We start from the raw sequence: 18,644 nt of genomic DNA on the forward strand, positions 1-18,644 counted from the left end.
ACCCCCTTCTGACAGAAGCCCTCAGTCGGGTCCTGCACTCAGGTTTCCCGGCTCTCAGCCCTTGTGACAAGAATCCTGACTGTGTGCGCGGACCCCTCCCTGTCAGCACCCCCTCCCTGTCCACCGCGCCCCCTCACCACCTCAGGGAACACACAGAGGCCTGTGCACACCTGCCCCAATGAGGGGTGCAAGAGGCGAAGCCCTTTCTCTCCTGTCCACCTGTCCCCCCCCCCCGGGATGTGGGAGGCAGGCAGCAGGCCCCGGGCTGGGGCTGGCCTCCTCGGGAGCCGGCGTGGGGTCTCCAGCCTCCAAGTCCTCCTGTCCCGGCACACACACAGCGGCCTGCGGGCTCGGGGCCGCGTCCCACCAAGCCTGCCGCCGGCCATGTTGCCCGGATGTGGTCCATCTCTGAGCCCGTCATTCTGACATCTCTCTCCCAGAAGCCCCAGCAGGTCAACCACGAGGCAGCCGTTCTTGTCCGCGGACTGGCCCAGGTCACGTCGCCCAGCTTGTGTCCTTTCGCACGGCCCACGCCCTGGGCCGCCTCTGGAGCCGATGGCCCCTGGGCCTGCCTTGCTTGGAGCTCTCGCTCCCGGCTGCAGTGATGCGAAGGCTGCCACGTCCAGAACCTTCTCTCCAGGACCACAGGAACCCCACAACTCAGACACCACGTGAGGGCAAAGAAATGTCCCCCAAGCTAACCAGGCACCCTAACAAAACTAAACGCCTCTGTGGCTGTTGGTCTGCATGACTTTACTGAGGAAAGGCCACTTTAGGTCCAACCAGAATCACTAAAATCCGCTAATTTAAATATTAGGGAGACAGAGCGAGCCTTCGGTGGGACAAACAGGAACTCCTGCAGGGGTCCCAGGTCCCACTTGCCATGGACCACCAGGAAGAGGTGACGTGATGGGGGAGCTGGGGACCCTGATTGGGCTGTCTCCCCAGCACCCTGGAGAGGACACTGCTGTGTCCCCTCCCCACACCGCCCTGCCCTTGGGACCCGGCCCAGGAGGTCTCCGGGAGGCCAGGGCCCGAAGGACAGGCCCGGGGGTCAGCCTCCTCACGGCCTGGGCGAGTGAGCTGAGGAGCCCGTTAGCACAGCCCCAGCTTCAAAGAATAACTCATGGTCTCTAAGCAACCAGTCTTCACACGGGCCTTCCTGGGGCAGGAGAAGGGCAGCCTCCAGCCACACAGAAGGTATGAGAGCCGTGCTAGGGGGTCACCAGGGATGATGGGAGAACTCAGGGTTCCCAGGGAGTGTTTAAGGTGCAGGTATCGGGGTGTGGGCCCCTACCTCCTCAGCTAAGCCCCAGCTAAGCCCCGGCTTTTCCTTTTGCAGGGTCTTCCACTCTCGGCAGCTCCTGTGCACGGGGCCCTCCTGGCAGCAGCCGCACGGAAGAGGCCAGGTCGAAGCAGCCAGAGACCCTTGGTGTCATCAGAACGTCTATGGGCTCCGGCTAGGACCTGGGGCCCGAAGTCAGATAAGCCGAGTTCTCGGCTGCCCCTGTTCTGCACAAGCCGTGTGCCCACCAGTAGGTCAGCCACGCCCTCCCCCAGCTGTGCGGGGGGGGGGGGGGGGGGGGGGCATGAGATGAGTAAAGAAACACTGCAAGGAAGGCTCCTAGCACAGCACAGCGCACGTGTCACCACGATGCCAATCGTCGCCGTGTTCTCTAAACCACAAGCTAGGGCTGAAAGGCAGCAGCGTCAGGCACCGCACCCCTGCCCCCCCCTCCCCCCGGGGACGCGGCTGAGTCTCTGGGCTTGTCTGCGTCCGCACAGCAGTGATGCTGCAATCCTGTGACTTGGAGCCAATTTCCAACACAGAGGAGCTTCCCCTGAAAACACACCAGTCACTGATCAAATTCACCTGCTTGCCCCGCGCATGGCAACCCCACTATACCTTCAGGACTTCCTTCAGGTGTCAGCTCCTTGCTCCAACACACAGGCGGGCATGTCCCCCCCCCCACCTGCCCCTGGGGAGAATTCGATCCAGTCACTGACGACCACAGTTGTCTGCACCACGTGAAGCAATTTCCTAATCGCTGCTCAATTAATCCTTGGCCGGAGCCCCTGGTCTAATGGCTTGTGATGCTTCACGAGTCCCCTCAGGGAGCAGTAACTATCAGACAGTTATTAAAAGATAGTTGACTTGGGGAGGGGGTGCCGTGGAGCAGAATCACTTTAGTGTCTGCTTAGGAGGCTATGCTGAGGGCCGGCGCTCAGCAGGCTGCCGTCACAGCGCCGCGTCCCTGGGCTGTGGGATGTGGCTGCTTCCCAGACGGTGCCATCCCATGGCTAACAGTAAAATAATAATCAGTAATAGCAAGTCCGAGGCAGTATGCATGGAGTTCCGCCTCATCTAACAAGCTGGCAGCCCACCCACCTGCAAAACGCTGACGAGAAGAGTCAGCACGCGGCCCCACGACACGAGGACCTGCCAGGGCCGGCCAGAAGGCCAAACCCCCGCTTCTGGAGGGCACCACACAGCACACACCTACGTTCTCAATGTATGCCACTCTATTTTACTCTATTTTTAAATTTTTACCATACCTTTCCGAACAATCTGTGGTCATTTTGGAGTGACAAGGGGTTGCTGCCTCAGGCTTTCCTGCTCAAATTGTCTCCTTTCCAGAAAAGAACTGGCATCATGGCCTCTCTCGGTCTGGCCTGGAGCAGCTGCGCCGGAGGCCCCCCAGTTTCTAGATCCAGGATTGCAGAGGGGGGCTGCCCAGGTCACTCTGGGTCAAGCCCCCCTGGGCCTCACCACCTTGGGGGACCTCGCTCTCCGCCACCTGCCCTCAAGGCTTGGCCAGCGGCTGGCACGGCGGGGACACGTGTGGCTGTGCCTGCTACGACTGTACAGTGGTTGTTGAGGCAGTTCTCTCAGGTGCGCCAGCTAGGACCCACTGACTGATGGGAAGGACAGGAGACCCAGAAACAGAGCCTCCCTCGCACAGAACTTGGCCCTATCACAAGGGTGACACTGCAGGTGAGCTGGGGACATCTCAGACGACAGAGACCAGACCTGCCACTCCACCCCAGTGAAGCGTGGCTGCCATGGGGTGCAGAAGGTAAGGTCAGACCCCTACCTCACGCCGTGCACACCAACTCACCACAGAGGGCTGGGGGCTCAGCTATGGGAACAACCCTTCGAAACTTCCAAAAGATGACCTGGAAGTGGGGTGGGGAAGGGTTTATTAACTAAGACACAAACCCTCTGAGGACGGAAGACAAGACTGGTGGCCCTGAGCTGCACGTGCTCCCTCCCGTCACCCTACACACGTTAGGTTTCAGACTCGTGCTGTGGGCATGTCCCCAAGCTGTAAAGTGGATTTCCCCGAGGAAGGAAAAAGCGTGGCAGGTGTGGGGCAGGCCTCTTACACAGGCGACCACGGTGGGGCCGGTGGCTCTGCCCGAGGAGCCACACGCGCTCGACTTAGGACCCCCCAGGAGAGCCCAGCCCCAGGCTGGCCACAGGGGGTGGCTGTGGCGGGCTGGCACTTGGCCATGGCCGGGCAGAGGGTGGACAGAGACCCTCTGGGGGCCGCACCTTGGGGAGGTGCCTGGGGTTTGGCCGGCAGAGGTCCTGGGATCATGTGTGCTCCTAACAAGGGAAGGCAGTTCTGAGATGTCTTCCCAGAGCGGAGGACAATAGGGGATGAAAATCCCCCAGGCCCTTCCCATAATGATGGTGATGCCAGGGTTTACCACAGCGCAGCCCAGGGGACTTGGGCTGACACCACAGGAGTAACTGGCAGGTACTTCCAGTGGCTGGTGTTAAGGAGATCTCCAGGCTCCAGGTTGAGCATTAAATGATATATACTTAAAGGATTGCTCTATTTACATGAGAATTAGTTGAGCAGACTGACACCAAGGAACTGCGGCTTCTAAATCGTAATCCTTCCTAAGCTCCCAGCTGAGCCACCTGGGCTCCCAGGCCAGCCGGGCCCTGTTTCCAGCCTCCACAGCCCTCGGCCACAGCAGCCTCATCCACCGACCCTGACCCTGACAGGTCTGAGCTGCCCACCCAAGGCCACGTTGCCGGACTTGACCCCAGGGCCTGTCCCCAGACCGCAAACCAGTGGGGGGGGGTCCTACCCCCTCTGCTTCCTGCTGGCCCCAGGATCAAGCTCTTGGGGCCACACCTGCCCAGTAGGCAGTGGTGCCATCCAAGCCAAGATCACCATGTCAGACTGGTGCTGGTTCTGTAACGGCTGTGCCCCCCGCGTGGGCCCCGGCCAAAAGACCCATAGGCCCTGCTGGTCAGGACAGAAACCTGGGATGACCCACCTGCAATCCATCAGCAGTTCCTGCCAGCTCTGCCTCCCAAGCCCTCTCACATGTGCCCACCTGGCCTCGCCCAGACATCACTTCCCCACCCAGACCGCAGCGGGAGCCGCTCACCTGCGCCCATGCAGGCACCTCTGGAATCTGTTTTCTGTGCTGGAGCCTGGGCTGTCTTTGACAGGCCCAGGTTACACACGCCCCCCACCCGTTATCCCTGCCGCAAGCCTTTCTGTGGCTTCTTACGGCCCAGCAAAGCCACTGGGCCCTCGCCCTGCAACCCCTCTCGCACCCCCAGATCGCACCAAGCTCTGCCCAGCCGCAGGGCCAAGCACTCCTTCCCTGTGCCCCGTGTCTCTACTTCGGGCGCCAATTGGGTCTCGCCCCCACGTCCGTTTCACCCGGAGCCTCCCGTGTGCTCTGCACAGGCCTGGTCGCCCTCCACAACACCACGCTTGCCAGCCGCTGGCAGCTGCTCTCACTGAGGCTGTGCAGCCTGCACCCCCATGCCCACCCCAACAGGGCTCCAGGTACTACCAAGGAGCTGGCCTGGGCATCCCTCCAGGAAGGGTCCTGCCCCAGGTTTCTGGGCTGACCTTATAGGACACCCCCCCCAAGTGGGAGCACAAGTGGACCCCCCAGAGGATGCACTGAGGGCTGCCCAGGCAGGGGAGAGGAGACAGGCTGTCAGGACCCTCTTTCCCTTGTCCCTGCTCCCCATCCTGGGCTTTCTGCGGCAGCTTGGCCTAAACACCCTGGGCACCCAGGCACCTCGCGATTGAGGAGGGGAGGGGAGGGGCTGCAAACAGGAGTTGCCTCCTGGGCCCTTTCTCAGGGAGGGAACCGCAGCCTGCTCTCTCCAGGGGCTAATTAGCATGCTGTTTGTGGGCTGAGCTAGGAATGTAATTACTGGGGAGGCCAGCCTGCCCAGGAATGCATTTTGAAGGTTACCATAGGAATCGGCCTGGCCTATTCATCCCGGGCCCTGCTAATCACGGTCATGAGGAAGGGATTGGGGACAGGCTGCGGGTTACACGATGAGACACCCTGAACAAAGCCCCCGCACTCACTCCTTAACCCTTTGGGGTCCAGACCAGCGACTGTGAGAAGGCCAAGCGTCCTGCCCGCCACTGGGCTTCCAGAAGAGTCCACTGACCATCCACTGGCTAAGGGAGCGTCCACCCAGGGCTTCTATGATCTGTCACCTACCAGGGCTCCTGTCTTTGCATGGAGAGTGGGAGCAAGACGCGTTTGGGCCAGAGGTGAGCAGCCAGGCCCCTGTGCTGGGGCGGACCATGGAGGAGACAGGACGGCCACAATGGCCCAGAGAGTGGACAGGACAAAATGGACATGGGTTTGCTCTCAGCCTCCTTAGAGGCTGAGCCCAGGGAGGCCAGCAGGTGGCAAGTGGCCTCTCCGGGGTGGAGCTCCAGCAGCCCAGCACACAGCCTCCAAGACACTGGCTCCCTCGCTCCTCCGGGGAGAGCCTGTGGCCCCGCACTGGCCTCCCGCCACTGTGCTGGTGCGGGCCGGCAGCCTGGGGAGCTGAGCTGGCCTGTCCCCCCGCCGGACACTCCTGAGCCAAGTCTGTCCCATCCCGCCCTTCTGCACAACCGGTGCCCGCCCTTCTGGTGGACAAGTCGTGAAGCCCATCCACGTCTCCTGAGAGCCTCCCCTGCGTTTTGGGCGCCAGGTCAAGCGGGGAAGCCATCCCTGCCCTGGGCTCATGGTCTCCTGGAGGTGATGCCCGCACCCTAGAGCTGCACGGCTAGGGGCAAGGCCACACACGGTGGGCGCGTGAGCTGTGAGGACTCTGCAGGGAGGAGGGAGGCCCAAACTCAAGATCAGAGGTGAGAGGGGGGCTAGGAGAGGGCCGTGAGCTTGTGCCCCCAAAAGTGCGGAGGGGGTGCACAGTGGGCACTTGTTCCTGCACCCCTATTCACGGCTGGGCTGGGGGCTTCTGGGGGACCAGCTTGTGCACCCTATCCCCTAGAGCCCTGAGAGGTGCACCCAGACAGGTAGGCAGGCGGAGGAGTAAAGGTGATTCTCCCCTGGGCAGTCCTCAGGTTGGGGGCCCCCTGCTGCCCTGGCACCCCATGACCTCCACCGCTGTTCATCAAATGCCCCTCCCAAACCTGGGACAGGCTGCAGCCACTCACAGCACACACCTGCTTCTAGAACTACAAGCCCCAGTCCACGGAGGCCCTGGCCTTCCAGCACCTCCCAGCAAGAACAGCTGCTCCTGGGCTGACTCTGCGCAGCCCCGCTTGCTGTGGAGGCTGCCTCCCAGTCCCCACAATGCCGCTCGTTAGCTGGCTCTGAAAAGACTGGAAGGGGGAGACGTGCACTTAGGCTCCTGAGCCACGCTGTTCTCAACAGACCTTGGGGGACCCTGTCTCCGTGGGATCCGCCATTCAACGGTGACCCAAGGAGCTGTGTGTTGTCAACACGCCTTCACCGGGCCAAGGAGCAGCCTTGGGAGGGGAAGGCAATTTGTTTGTGAATTTTGCCTTTTGTTATGGAAAGCTGTTGGGTTTTTAAAAATTGTAAAGGTTTGAACCGTTAACTCCCAGGGTAGTCCCGCCCTGTGGATGGGGAAGTTTGAGGATGTGTTTATTTCTTTTAAAAAAAAAAAATAAAGAATTGATGTTAAGTAGCCATATGCAAATTTCCTGGGGCCTGTTGATTTTATTCTCTTGAAATCTTTTTGAAAAGGCTCAACCCCACAGAAATGAGAAAAATTGTGCTCTCCAGTCAAGCCCTGATTTCCATGGCCGTTTCAGAGGCTCAAGGCCGCTCTTTAAGCTCCTTTGGCCTTTCAGAAAGCAGCCTTCCTCCGTGCTAATTGCAGACTCCTCGCCCCTCCCGGTACTTCCGCTCACGGGGCCGCCGGAGGCCCGCTCTCTTTCGGGGCTCAGTGTTCAGGACATCCCCACGCCAGATGTTTCTGCCTCACCTCTCGGGGGGACTGGGTGTTCCTGGGGCCCATGTGCAATCCCATTTCTGGGGCTGCATTAGACTATCATCACAGACAGCGATGCTCTGAGCCAGAGTGAAGTCCAACCACGGGTCAACACAGATGGTGGCGAAGGGCATTGTGTCGGGTTGAGCCGTGTCCCCCAAAATTGGTATCTTTAAGTCCCGACCCCCAAGACCTCGGGATGTGACTGTATTTGGGGACGGGGTCTTTTCAGAGGTGATTGAGGTAAAGTGAGGCCACTAGGGTGGCCCTGATCCAGAGTGACTGGTGTCCTTATAAGAGAGGAGATGGGACAAAGACACGCACAGAGGGATGACTACGCGAGGACACAGGGAGAGGACGGCCGTCTACACGCCAAGGAGAAGAAACCAGCCGTGCCGACACGTGGATCTTGGACTTTGGGCCTCCAGAGCTAGGAGAGCGTGTCTGTGACTTAAGCTGCCCCATCGGTGGCAGTTTGTCGAGGGCCCCAGGGACCTACAGGAAGCTAGTCCAGACTCACAGGGAAGGGCCTAAGCGCCCGCCTTCCTGCTGTGGCCCACGTGTGGCCTGGAGTCTGTAAGGTCAGGGAGGGTGTGCGGGACCTTCCCGGGCCCATGCCTGAGACAAGCCTGAACGCACGTCCCCACCACACACAGGACCACTGGCTTCTGGTCTAATGAGAGGACGGACTGAAGAAGCCATGCGCTCCGCCCAGAACTGAGGTCCTCTACTTGGCCGTGACGTTCAGAAACACGGGCTGTGACGAATGTCCAACACAGCGCCACCTCACCGACAGGAAGCAGAAGACGGAAGGTTCTGGCCCAGGTTCTGGACCAGACCGGGTGGGCACACCACCTGCCATCGCGGCCCGGGTTGGGCACAGGCGGGGCTGTCGCTCCCCATAAGTTTCTTCCTGCTCTGCTCTGAACTCAAAAAATTCTGGTCACAGGGACCGTCTGCCCATTCAGCCGATGGCTGTGGTCTTCCTTCCAAGGAGAGACTAGAGGTACGAACAGAGCCACAGATTTCCACAGAAGAGCGCCAAACCCTGTGAACTGGGGGGCACTTCGCAAAACCCTGATGAGCACTTCCCCAAATGGCCGGAGACTGAAGGTGGGTCTACTGAATCCAACAGTGCCGTCTGGGAGAGGTGCCCTAGGTCGCCCTGCCGCTGGTCAGAGCTGGGGATGAGCCCTGAGGGCTGTCACCGAAACGCAACATGTCCCCAGGGATGGGGTGGCTTCTCTGGGAGGTTCTGGAGCCCACAGGTCCACTCCTTCTCAGCCTCAGGCTGCCCTGCTGCTCACCCTCTGACTTGGCCAAGTTCGAACCCTCTCTGGGCCCCTCCCCTGGCCGGCTCTGCTGGGGACCCCACAGGTTCCTGGCCGTCCTGTGCCCAGCCCTGTGCGATGCATGTCCCACAGGGCACACGACCTCCAGTGGAGCCCACCCTCCCGCCAGGAGAGGTGCCGCCTGTCGCACACGGCGTTCCCTCCTCAGATGCTTCTGCTCAGAAGGTGCCCGGGACAGCCGCTCAAAAACACGTCGCTCGCGCTGCTGTACGGCCGCCCATTCAGCACAGATAAGCCCCTTCAGAAACAAGGGGGGATTTAATTCAGCGTCTGAGTGACAGCACGAAGATTTATCCGCTGCCCAGACAATGCCGCTCTGGGCGCTGGGGCTTTAATCTCCCCCAGACAATGTGCTGCCTCTGGCCCTCATCTTGGGCCTTTCCCACGATGGCTGGTGATTAGCGGAGGAGCATTGGATGGAAGCCACTATCTCTCAGGGAAGAGTGTCTGCGAGGCCACCCCGGCCAGCAGCGGGGAGGAGGGGAGAAAGTTGAGCTCACCTTGGCACAATCTTTGTTCCCCCAACCAAGGGGCAGCGCCAGCAGGCTTCCCGTCAGGGTCTCCCGTGCCCGGTGGGCCAGCTGAGCCCCACCCAAACCCGAGGCAGCATCTGCTCCAATCGCATCTCCCACAGACAGTGCAGCCCGTGCAGCTCAGGACGCCGCCTCCCCAGCAGGACCCCTGTCCGGGTCCTGGACCTTTTAAGGGACCCTTTGGCAACTGGCAATGCTTCCCCGCTCCTGCAGACTCCAGCCAGGATGTCAGCACGTGGCAAAGGGCCAGAAGTCACCTTGAGTGCGCTCCGCCCTTTCCAACAGCTCAGCCTCCACCTCTACCTTTTGGGGGAGCGGTGTGTGTGTGGGGGGGCTCCAGTACAGGGACCAGGAGCACTGGTCACATCTCCCCTTCTTGACTGCACTTATCCGAAGGCGAGGACCACGTTTATCCAGCGTCTTCCACCCCAAGCCCAGGCAGGTCCACGGACCGCAGTTGGCCCAGACCTCTCCTTCCCGCACCCTCTGAAACAACCAAAGAGCTCTCACAGCGCAGCCTGGGGCTCCTTTCTCTCTGGTGGGAATGTGACAAGGGAGGGGTGCTCCCAGAGCACATACCTGAATGGGGGCTCGAGGCAGCAGCTGGGCTCTCACGGCATCCCCTTCCAAAAGGACTGCCCAATTCCCTTCTTTAAGCTTGTGTGACAGGAGCTGGGAGACACCTGTGAAGGGTCCCATTGTCCAAGGGGTGGTGGAGGTCTGGAGGGGTGTTCAGGGACCCTCTGAGGGTTTCGCTGTCACCTCTCTTCACAATAACCAGCACCCGTGGTGGGGTGGGCAGTGGCAGCAGACGCTTCCCTGGTTGGCTCATGGCCAGGGTGCCAAGTGCCTAGACATAGGTTTCCTGTCAAAGCCCAGGGACACCGGAGCCCCATCACCTGACCCCTGGGAGCCTGCCTCCCTTGGATCTGGGGTCCCTGGGAACCAACCCACACAGCCAACAAGCCCTGGGGTGTTTCAGAACCAGGCTCTAGAGGACCACACGGGCCGTCTCCCTCCACCCTCCCATGGCCCCCTTCCAGAAGGGGAGAAGCCCAGGGGAGGGGCTTGTCCAGACCCACCTGTCATACCCCAGGGAGCCTGGCTCTGCCGAGACAGTCCTGGCACCATCACTCGCTGTCACCCCTCGCCCCAGCCACCCCTTCTGCCCACCGTTCGCTCAACACACACAAGATGTTCCCACTCAGCCTATGTCTACCTCCCAGACATACATCCATCCCTGGCCACCACCCAGGGTCAGGGAGATGGGAGTGGCCCAGCAAGAGAGGGCACCAGGCAGAGAATTTAAAACAATAACAAAAGCAGCTGAGGGTCATCTGCTTTCTATTATCACCGCACGTGGCAACCCCAATCCCCGTCAGGGATGACACCCCGCTCCCCATAGACAGACCTTGGTCTGTGACAACGTCCCCAACAACCGCGGCAACGACACAGAGCTAGACTGATGCATGTGGGCGCTTCGCCCGAGCTCACATGCAGGCCTCCGTCCCCTACCTCGTGTCAGGTGTGAGAGTTTGCTCGAGAACTGCGGCCACCACGGCCCCGTCAGGCACAACCTGTTTGAGGGCAAGTTCAACTGCTGGGGTTTTGGGGATGGACTGTTGCCGATCCTGGGGCCCCGCAAAGTGGGAGAAGCCGCATGGAGTCCCTCCCGTCCCGCCATTGCACCTGACCGCCAGGGACCTGATTCGAGTTTAAAATCTAACACCGAGAAGAAACAGAGTCAAATTGCAGAGGCTGAAGGTCTTGTCCGCTAAGTGTAAATTTCAGTGACGATGGGAGTTTCTTCCTTTTAAAGGGTTCATTGTTTTAAAACTAAAGCAATGAATCAAGAAAGCAATGATTATGACTGATCATTACCAGGTTATGATGAAAACTGGTTTTGTGGTGTAGAGGAGGGCAGTGTTTAAACCGACCACTGCAAATGTCAAACTCACAGGCATGGCACTGCCACCTTGACAGCCTGGGCAGCCTGCACTGCGGAACTGGCCTGGCATCACTCTCTCAAAGTCCTAACCCTCCAAGCTGGGACTCAGGGCCTCGTCTGTCTGTCCCATCACACTGGCCACTCCCAGGGCCAGGCACCCTGGCTTACACCCAGCACATCATGAGCACCCACAAATGCTAACCACAAGTGGCTGACTTTTAGTTCATCAGATGAAGGGAGAAAATAGGGTGTTTGGCAGAGCAGGTGAGCTCAGCCATTCCTGGGGCACGGCACCCCCGCAAGGCTGCCCAGCTCCAGGTCCTGTGCTGGGGCCCCTCTGCCCCGCTTGGAGAGGCAGAAAGCATGCCCCCCAAAAGCCACAGAGGCAGGACAGGAATTTCCTCCCTGCAGAGCCTCCTTCCACCTTCAGCCCAGCCTGAGCCAACTCCTGAAACGTCACTGCAGAGACGATCACATTGAAAAGCCCACTGAGCGTGTCCATCTGCCCCTTCCCCAAAGAACAGATACGGGGACCAAGTTGCAGAGCTGGAAGGTCCTCCTTTGCCCTGGGGGCCCCACGGCACCAGACCTCTCTCCATGCTCCTTAACTGAATGCAATACAGTCCCAGGATGTGGGGACTACCCAGGGGCAGAGATGCCTCTGCTTGTACCCCCAAATGGGGTAGATAACTGGGGGAAACGAAGCCGCTGGAGTGGGGTAGGGCAGGGGGAGGGGCCCTGATCCATGTTCACACAGGGGTAGTGGGGAGACGCCATCCTGCCTGTGACGAGACTGCCATGGCAGCCCTGCGGTCATGATCTGCTCCCTAAACATCGGGTTCTCAAAGAGAAAGGAAGGAAAGTGACACCAACGCCACCCTCCTTCCGACTGATGCCAGCAAGAGACACACAGGGCAGCACTGGGCAGCGTCTGAGCCCCTCAGACGACAGAGTCAGGGGACCAGCATCCCCAAGTCCCCATGGGGACTCAGGAAAAACCCCTCAGCCATGGCATCCTTGCCTAACGAGTCTCCCCTGATGGGGGCCGTTCACAGGTGTCCCCACCTGGCTTGCTGTCCAGGTGAGCAGCGCTCGGTGCGCCCAAGGTGATCCCTGCCCTGAGCCCGGCTTCTCGCCGCTCCTCAGATGACGTGGGGCAGAGGCAGCCCCTCAGCCGTCCACCCTTCCAGCTGCTTTCCGCCTGTCCAGAGTGCAGTGGGTGTGCCTCCCTTTCAAACCACCTCGGATGCCCATCCTGACATGCCTACTGCAGGCGGCACCCCAAGGCTGACCCCAGGTTGCAGGAGTCAACGTGCCCCCAAGTCCTGAGCAAATTCATCAATTGTCTGCAGGCCCTGCAAGCCTGGAGTTTGGAGAGCACCCCTCTGGGATGCTCAGGGGGTACTCAGAGCACCCCCAAACTCCACAAGAGCAGGAACAAGCTGAGGCACTGGCTCAGACCCCAAACCCCAACACCAGTCAGTACCAGAACCCACAACCTTCCCTGGTCTCATTTTGGTTAATACGCAAACCAGCCTCTCAGTCCATGCCTTTGGGGAACCAGTGACAAGCACACAGGGGGCCTGCGTCCTCATTGTGGGCAGCAGTAAGGGCCCCAGCCCATCCGCTGAGGCTGGTTACAGACGTGCCCGAAGCCAAACACCTTCCTGAGCAGCCTGGCGTGGGGTTATCCCAAAGCCCCACGCACCTCACACCTCCGCGTTCTCCCCTCTCTGCCCCCCCCCGCCCCCAGCCATTCTGACCCCCATCCTCAGCCATCAAAGCTACTGGCTGTGGGTCAGCTCAGCATCCTGCAGCCCCAGAGAAGCCCGGCCCCGGTGAGGTAGGACGGCACCCCGTTTGATTTGGTTTATCCCAAATGAAGTCATGACTGTTTGAAAAGCTTGTGAGTGATCTTGGCCCATAGGGAAGCTCTCTGCTCCCCAAGACCTGTCCCCTCTCCTGTTCCCGGCAAATCCCTCCTTCCTGGCCAGAAGGAGTTTGGTGGGGGACTCAGGGGCTGCTCCTTCTATGGCTAGGGGACTTGGGGCCGAATGACCCCAGAGCGTTCACAGCCGGCCTAGGTGTCTCCTTTACAAACGGGGACGGACCTTGATCTTCAGCGGAGCCCTGCCCGCGGGGTGGCGTGAACAGTGGAGGAGGCAGGGGCAGTTCCTAAGCCTCCAGGGCCACAGCCACAGTGGAGTGTCGTTGCCCAGAATCTGTCCCCGAGAGGACCAGGTGGGGACGCCCCCCAGAGTGCCTGGGCTCTGTCTGGGAGCTGCCTGGACAGAGTGGGGACTCTGCCTGCATGTCACAGTGATGGGCGCAGCGGAGCCCCCACTCTGGTCTTCCCAGGCGGCAGTAGCAGACCCTAGAGTGGGCTCCTGTCAAGCGTCTCGGCTTCCCCACCTGCCTCTTGCCCTGTGGACAATGTGACTGGGCCGCCCCGGGCATCTCTGCAAGGGACCCAGCTCCCACCAGCACCTGGCATCTCAGGGGAGCCTTCTCAGGCCCCCCAGCTGGGCCTGTGGCTGTGGCTTCCCTGCCCCTCCAGGGTTCAGAAGGAGCAGCTTGGCTCAGCAGCCGGGCCCCTGAGACCCCCAGAAATTCTCTGGCCAGAGACAGGACAGCAGCACAGGGGGCTGGCCAGGAGGGGAGTACTTTTAGGGGTGTGGGGAGTGACGCATTTTCAAGGTCTTTCAACTGTGGCACGGACCAGAGCGGTGGTTTCTGTGAAGCTGGGTCCTGACCAGCACCTACTGAGGTGCTGACTGAGGGGGCCCCCGTACCAGGACGCCGGGACACCAGCCTTGCCACTCTCTGCTGTTGTCATTATTACTGAGGACGGCGTACTAGGCACCAGAGGCCTTGCAGGTGCTTCTCCTGCGTCCTGCCAGGTGAGCAACCTTGCACCCATCCTGCACAGAGGTCAGGAAATGCCCGAGGTCGCATTGCCAGTAAAGGGCCCATAGGAATCCGAGCTTTTCCAGCAGAGCCAGACCAGAGGCTCCACTGCCCCGCCGTGACCTTCCTCGTGACCTTGGCAACGCGGGCAGCTTCTCTGAACTGCTGGGTCCTCACCCTGGAAACGGGCGGTAGTATCTCTGACCCCAGCCCCAGCCTCACGGTCCCCAAGGACACCCACTCCCCAGGTACCAATGGGCAGGCACGTGGCGCAGGGCACAAGGCTGTCCCTCTTTCAGAAGGTGCCGGAAGGAGCGGACACTCCCTGAGCGCAACTCTGAGGAACAGAACGCAGGGGGGTGGGGGGGGCGTGAGGAGCATGGCCTTGGCACCCTTGAAACTGGAGCACCAAGTCACCGGCAAATGGCCCCCGTGACCCCAGAGACGATAGTGGCCGTCTCACGGGGCGACTGGGCAGGTGGCCCTCAGTGGAGGAGGCTGGGCTCGCCTTCCTGGCGGCTCCAAGGACAGGCGGGCACAGGGCACCCGAGGAAGCGAGGCCTGGGGCACCCTGCCTTGTGCGTGCACAGGAGACCTACTCACCGTCCCCGCGCCCCGGCCGCCGTCCTCACTGGTCCAGCAGCAGGAGGGAGCCCCAGACACGCAGCCCCAGGACGCGTTCAGGTGGAGGCGGCATTGGGACTGAGGGCAAGGGGGCGGGCGGGGCGGGTCACCGCTGCGCCGGCAAAAGGGGAAGAGGCCGAGCTGGGAGCCGGGAAGGGGCTGGTCAGCGGGTCTCACCTCGCCCAGCGGGAGGCCAGAGGCGTGGGTTCTGCTCCGAGCGCACCCCCGCCGCCCCCCTCCGATGACCTCATTTCTTCCCAGCTCGAGGTCCAACCTGGCCAAGGCCGGGAGACCGGGGTTCAGAACAGCCCCTCAGCGTGGGGGCCGCGAGGAAGGCCCCGAGGCCTGCGGGGTCCGGGCAGGGGCGAGGGCGGGGGAGGAGCAGCAGCGGGGCGCCCCCACGCGGGGTGGAAGGTGCGGGGAAGGCAGGCTGGGTGGCTCGTGGCTGCGGCCGCCCGTGGACCAGGTCTGCATGCATGCGCACCGCACCCAACGCGCCCACCGGTCAGGCGCGCGGAGCGAGGTGTCGCAGGCCGCCCGGTCCAGGCTGAGCGGAGGGCAGGCTCCTGGAGCTCCTGGGGGAGGTGGGATGGTCCGCACCGAGGCCACTGGCCCTTCGCAGAACAGCGAGAGAGGCGAGGAGGGTGGGTGACCTCCCCGCTGACCCGAGTTCCATTCTGACACCAGTGCCTGTCAGCAAACCCGCTCTGCCCAGAGGAGGGGGCTTTCGGTTATAAGCCATGGACCGTGGGGTGGGGACAGTGTGAGGAGGCCCCTGGCTCCCCAGAGCACATCCAAAGCAGATGGCACCGCCCCCCGGACGCCGTCAAGTGACGAATACACCCCTACAAGTCACCCCTGACTCAACAGAGACAGCCCTGCGCCAACCCCTGCCCGCTCAGCCCCTGCTCTCCTGGGCCTGGACCAAGGCTGCTCACAGCACCTGCAGGCCCAGCCGGGTCTCAAATGGGCACAGCGTCCCCCAGGGCTGTCTGGACCTGGCTTTGTCCAAAATCCGCACCTGCCGAGGCAGGCCGGCTGCAGTGGCCACCTGCCCAACCCCCTCCTCTGAATATGCTAAGGCTGTGGCCGCAGAGGCCCCAGGAGGGACCAGAACCAGGGCCTCTGCCTCCCTCAGCTGCTGCCAGCCTCGCAGCCTCAGCTGCACACCTCACCACGCCCCAGACTGTCACATATGTGCACACCTTGTCCTCAGTGGCTGCTTTGTCTGCAAACCCCAGATGGTGAGCCCAGGTCTCTTCTGAGTGAGACCTGCTTCTCGGGGCAGGCACGGGGTGCTCAGGCCACACTGACCCCGCGGCAGGGCTGCTGGGATAAGGACGAAACCGCCCTTCTCATCACAGACAGAAGACAGGGCAGTGGGAGGCCCCTGGCCACCTGCCAGCGCCCGTTCCAGCGCCCCAGCCAGAACCCAGTAAGCACCAGCCTGAGGGCCCCGGGTGACCATGTCCCGGGCTGGAGGGAGCCGCAGAACCACAAGATGGCCACTTGCGCATGGTAGTGTGGGGACATGGGAGGGGACCTGGAGTGGCAGAGGCGTCCCACGGTCCCAGTCCCCAGCCTCGCCCCATCCTGGCTTTGTCTCACCCAACAAGGAAACTTCCCCATGCCGCCCTAGGAAGGCTCTGGCCATGAGTGCTGAGTTACCAGGCACCAAAGCTTCTGTGCCTCTGCGGCCCCAACCACTGAGGGGACGAGCAGGAGGGAAGCCCCCAGCCCGGACGTGTGCAGCCCCTACCCCCTGCCTGGCCCACGGGATTTTCTCCCAGGGGAGCAAGATGTCACCTGGAGTCCCCACGGTGACAGCACCAGGGCAAGTCCCCAGCTCCTGACCGCAGGAAGCCAGAGGCTCCCCCCCCCCCTGCCCAGTCCCTGCTCACTCCAGCAGCAATGGACAGCGGCCATCCACGGCTGTGCAGAAGGTGTGGCATTCCTTCTTGGCACAGAGCTCAGGGGACACAGTGTTTTCCACGAAACCAGGCTGTTCAAGCCAATAAGTGAAATGCTCTCTTGGTCACCAGCATGAAAGTCACCTCCCCGTCACCGCACACCAGGGCCCAGTGGAAGTGACAGCCGCTCTCTGCAGGGTCCCTGGCCCTGGCCCTGAACCTACAAGGGGCTGAGATGGCTGCTCTCACTTGTCCAAACCGCCCTCTGACCAACTGACCTACAGATTCTGATCCTGAGAAATGCACCGTACACTTAATGTGGATTTATTTTTAAGTCACTCCATTCCGAGAATTCCACAGCCACCCTAGAGATGCTTAGAAGCACGAGGAAGAGGAAAAGCAGGCTGGGAACTCAGGCGTGCACTGCCCTGGCCCCCCGCTGTTCCAGGACCCCACTCTCAGGTTTCCCCCTGCCCCAGCCCCCACCCACAGATCCCCGTGGCCCCCGACCCTGGCACTGTGAGTTCCCCTCCCGTGGCCACTCTGCTGTGGCAGGGTGCCCTGCCTCCCGCCCTGAGCACTCAGGTTTCTAGGTCACCGACAGCCACAGACCACACTGGCTGCGGCCACTGCTTTCCCCAGACCAAGGTCATTGGCCAGAGTCACCACTTCTGTTTGGCACTTCCTGGAACACAGTGGCCTGACCACAGAATCACAGGAGTCCACATGCCCATGGCAACTTTCAAAAATCCTCAGCGCTAGGGGAAATTTACCAAGAACTCCTTCCTTGTCCCACCTGCTTTCTGCGTAGGCATGCTGGGGGTATACAGGCCAGACCGCACAGCGTTCCTGGCCCTTCCCTGCGCTTCGGAGCCCGACACTGAGGCTGGTACTCGGCTACGGTCCAGGTGGGGCAGTTGACATTTGCCCCGCAATTCGCCAGACACCTAATGCTCTCTGCTCCCGACCCCGGGCTAGCCTGGGCCCTGCCTCCGATACCAGACTAGCCTGGGCCCTGATGGGAGTTATAGGTGGTGAGGATGCCCTCTGCCCAGCCGGGTCAGGGAGAACAGTGACTTGGGAAGTCACCAGCAAGGTGATCAGCCATGCTGACAGTTGCTTCCTGGCTGTCGTGGGGCTGGGCAGCGGTTTCCCGAGCCGACCAGAAGTCCCAGCCCCACGACGGTCTTGCCCTGACCATGTACTGCACCTTTAGCACCTTTCCTGGACCTTAAAAGCTTTCCCTTGAGACGCCATGTCCCCTCGAGATAAGAGGACACAGCTCCCCAGCCGGGAGCAGCCGGGAGACCCCACCGTGTGTCAGCCCCCACTGAGGCCCAGGGCCCGGCCAGAGGGAGGACGGCCCGTGCGTGGCGGCATCCCACACAGGACTCGCCGAGAACCATCGCAGAAGCCCCGAGTGAGGGCCCTGTCACCCAGTTTCTGATTCCCACTCACTGGCAGCAGGTACTGAGTGTCACCGGGCTTCTGTAACCAAAGGGCACATTTTACCGGAAAATGAAAAGCAAATGCCTGACCAAAGCCCCCAGCATGCCCACCCTCATGTTCCCTGACTGTCCCTGGGCCAGTGACCACAGAGCCCTCTCCTGGGACCCAATCTGTGGCCCTGGAGTTCTGGTGGCCACTGAGGGGCCCACAGGGCATGGGGACGTGTGACCGAGGAGGTTTAAGGACATGTGACGGGTGAGATGGGGTGTGTTTGTTCCTGGTGCTGAAACTCCAGGGAGAGCACGCAGCATCCTCTGCTTTGGGGTTCGCGCTTGGGGCCCCTCACCACACACCCTGGGGGCCACCTCTCCCTGATGCCTTAGGGTTTGGACCCAGCTCCAGGGCACAGGACGGAGGTGGGAGCCTCTGGTCACTCCCCATTGGGAGCCCTCCAAGTCTTAGTCGAACCCCAGCCTTTCTCACTGACTCCCGCGTGCACCCAAGCATGTCTGAAAATCTGACCACACACAAGGACATGGGGAACAGAGATGGTGCCCCCAACCCTGGGAGCCTCTGAGGCCCGCCCCAAAGGGTCTGCTCTCCGCCCAGGAGCAGCTCAGGGCCGAGGGTCTCATGAAGGCACATTGCTGCCGCTTGGGGAGACCTAGG

General features: G+C 61.4%; 2 protein-coding genes across 3 annotated transcripts in view; one reads left to right on the top strand and one right to left on the bottom strand.

Moving 5' to 3' along the window:
* Positions 1–14,676, bottom strand: part of PRDM16 (PR/SET domain 16) — a 286,551-nt gene extending 271,875 nt beyond the window's left edge. For both annotated transcript variants that reach the window (XM_019658562.1, XM_019658563.1), the window contains exon 1: positions 14,596–14,676. The gene's annotated coding sequence lies outside the window, so the exon portion shown is untranslated. The remainder of the gene's footprint in view (positions 1–14,595) is intronic.
* Positions 1–18,644, top strand: part of LOC109391140 (translation initiation factor IF-2) — a 102,901-nt gene that overhangs the window by 54,313 nt on the left and 29,944 nt on the right. The window lies entirely within an intron of this gene.

This window comes from Hipposideros armiger, unplaced genomic scaffold, assembly GCF_001890085.2.
Source record: "Hipposideros armiger isolate ML-2016 unplaced genomic scaffold, ASM189008v1 scaffold_284, whole genome shotgun sequence".
NCBI lineage: Eukaryota > Metazoa > Chordata > Mammalia > Chiroptera > Hipposideridae > Hipposideros > Hipposideros armiger.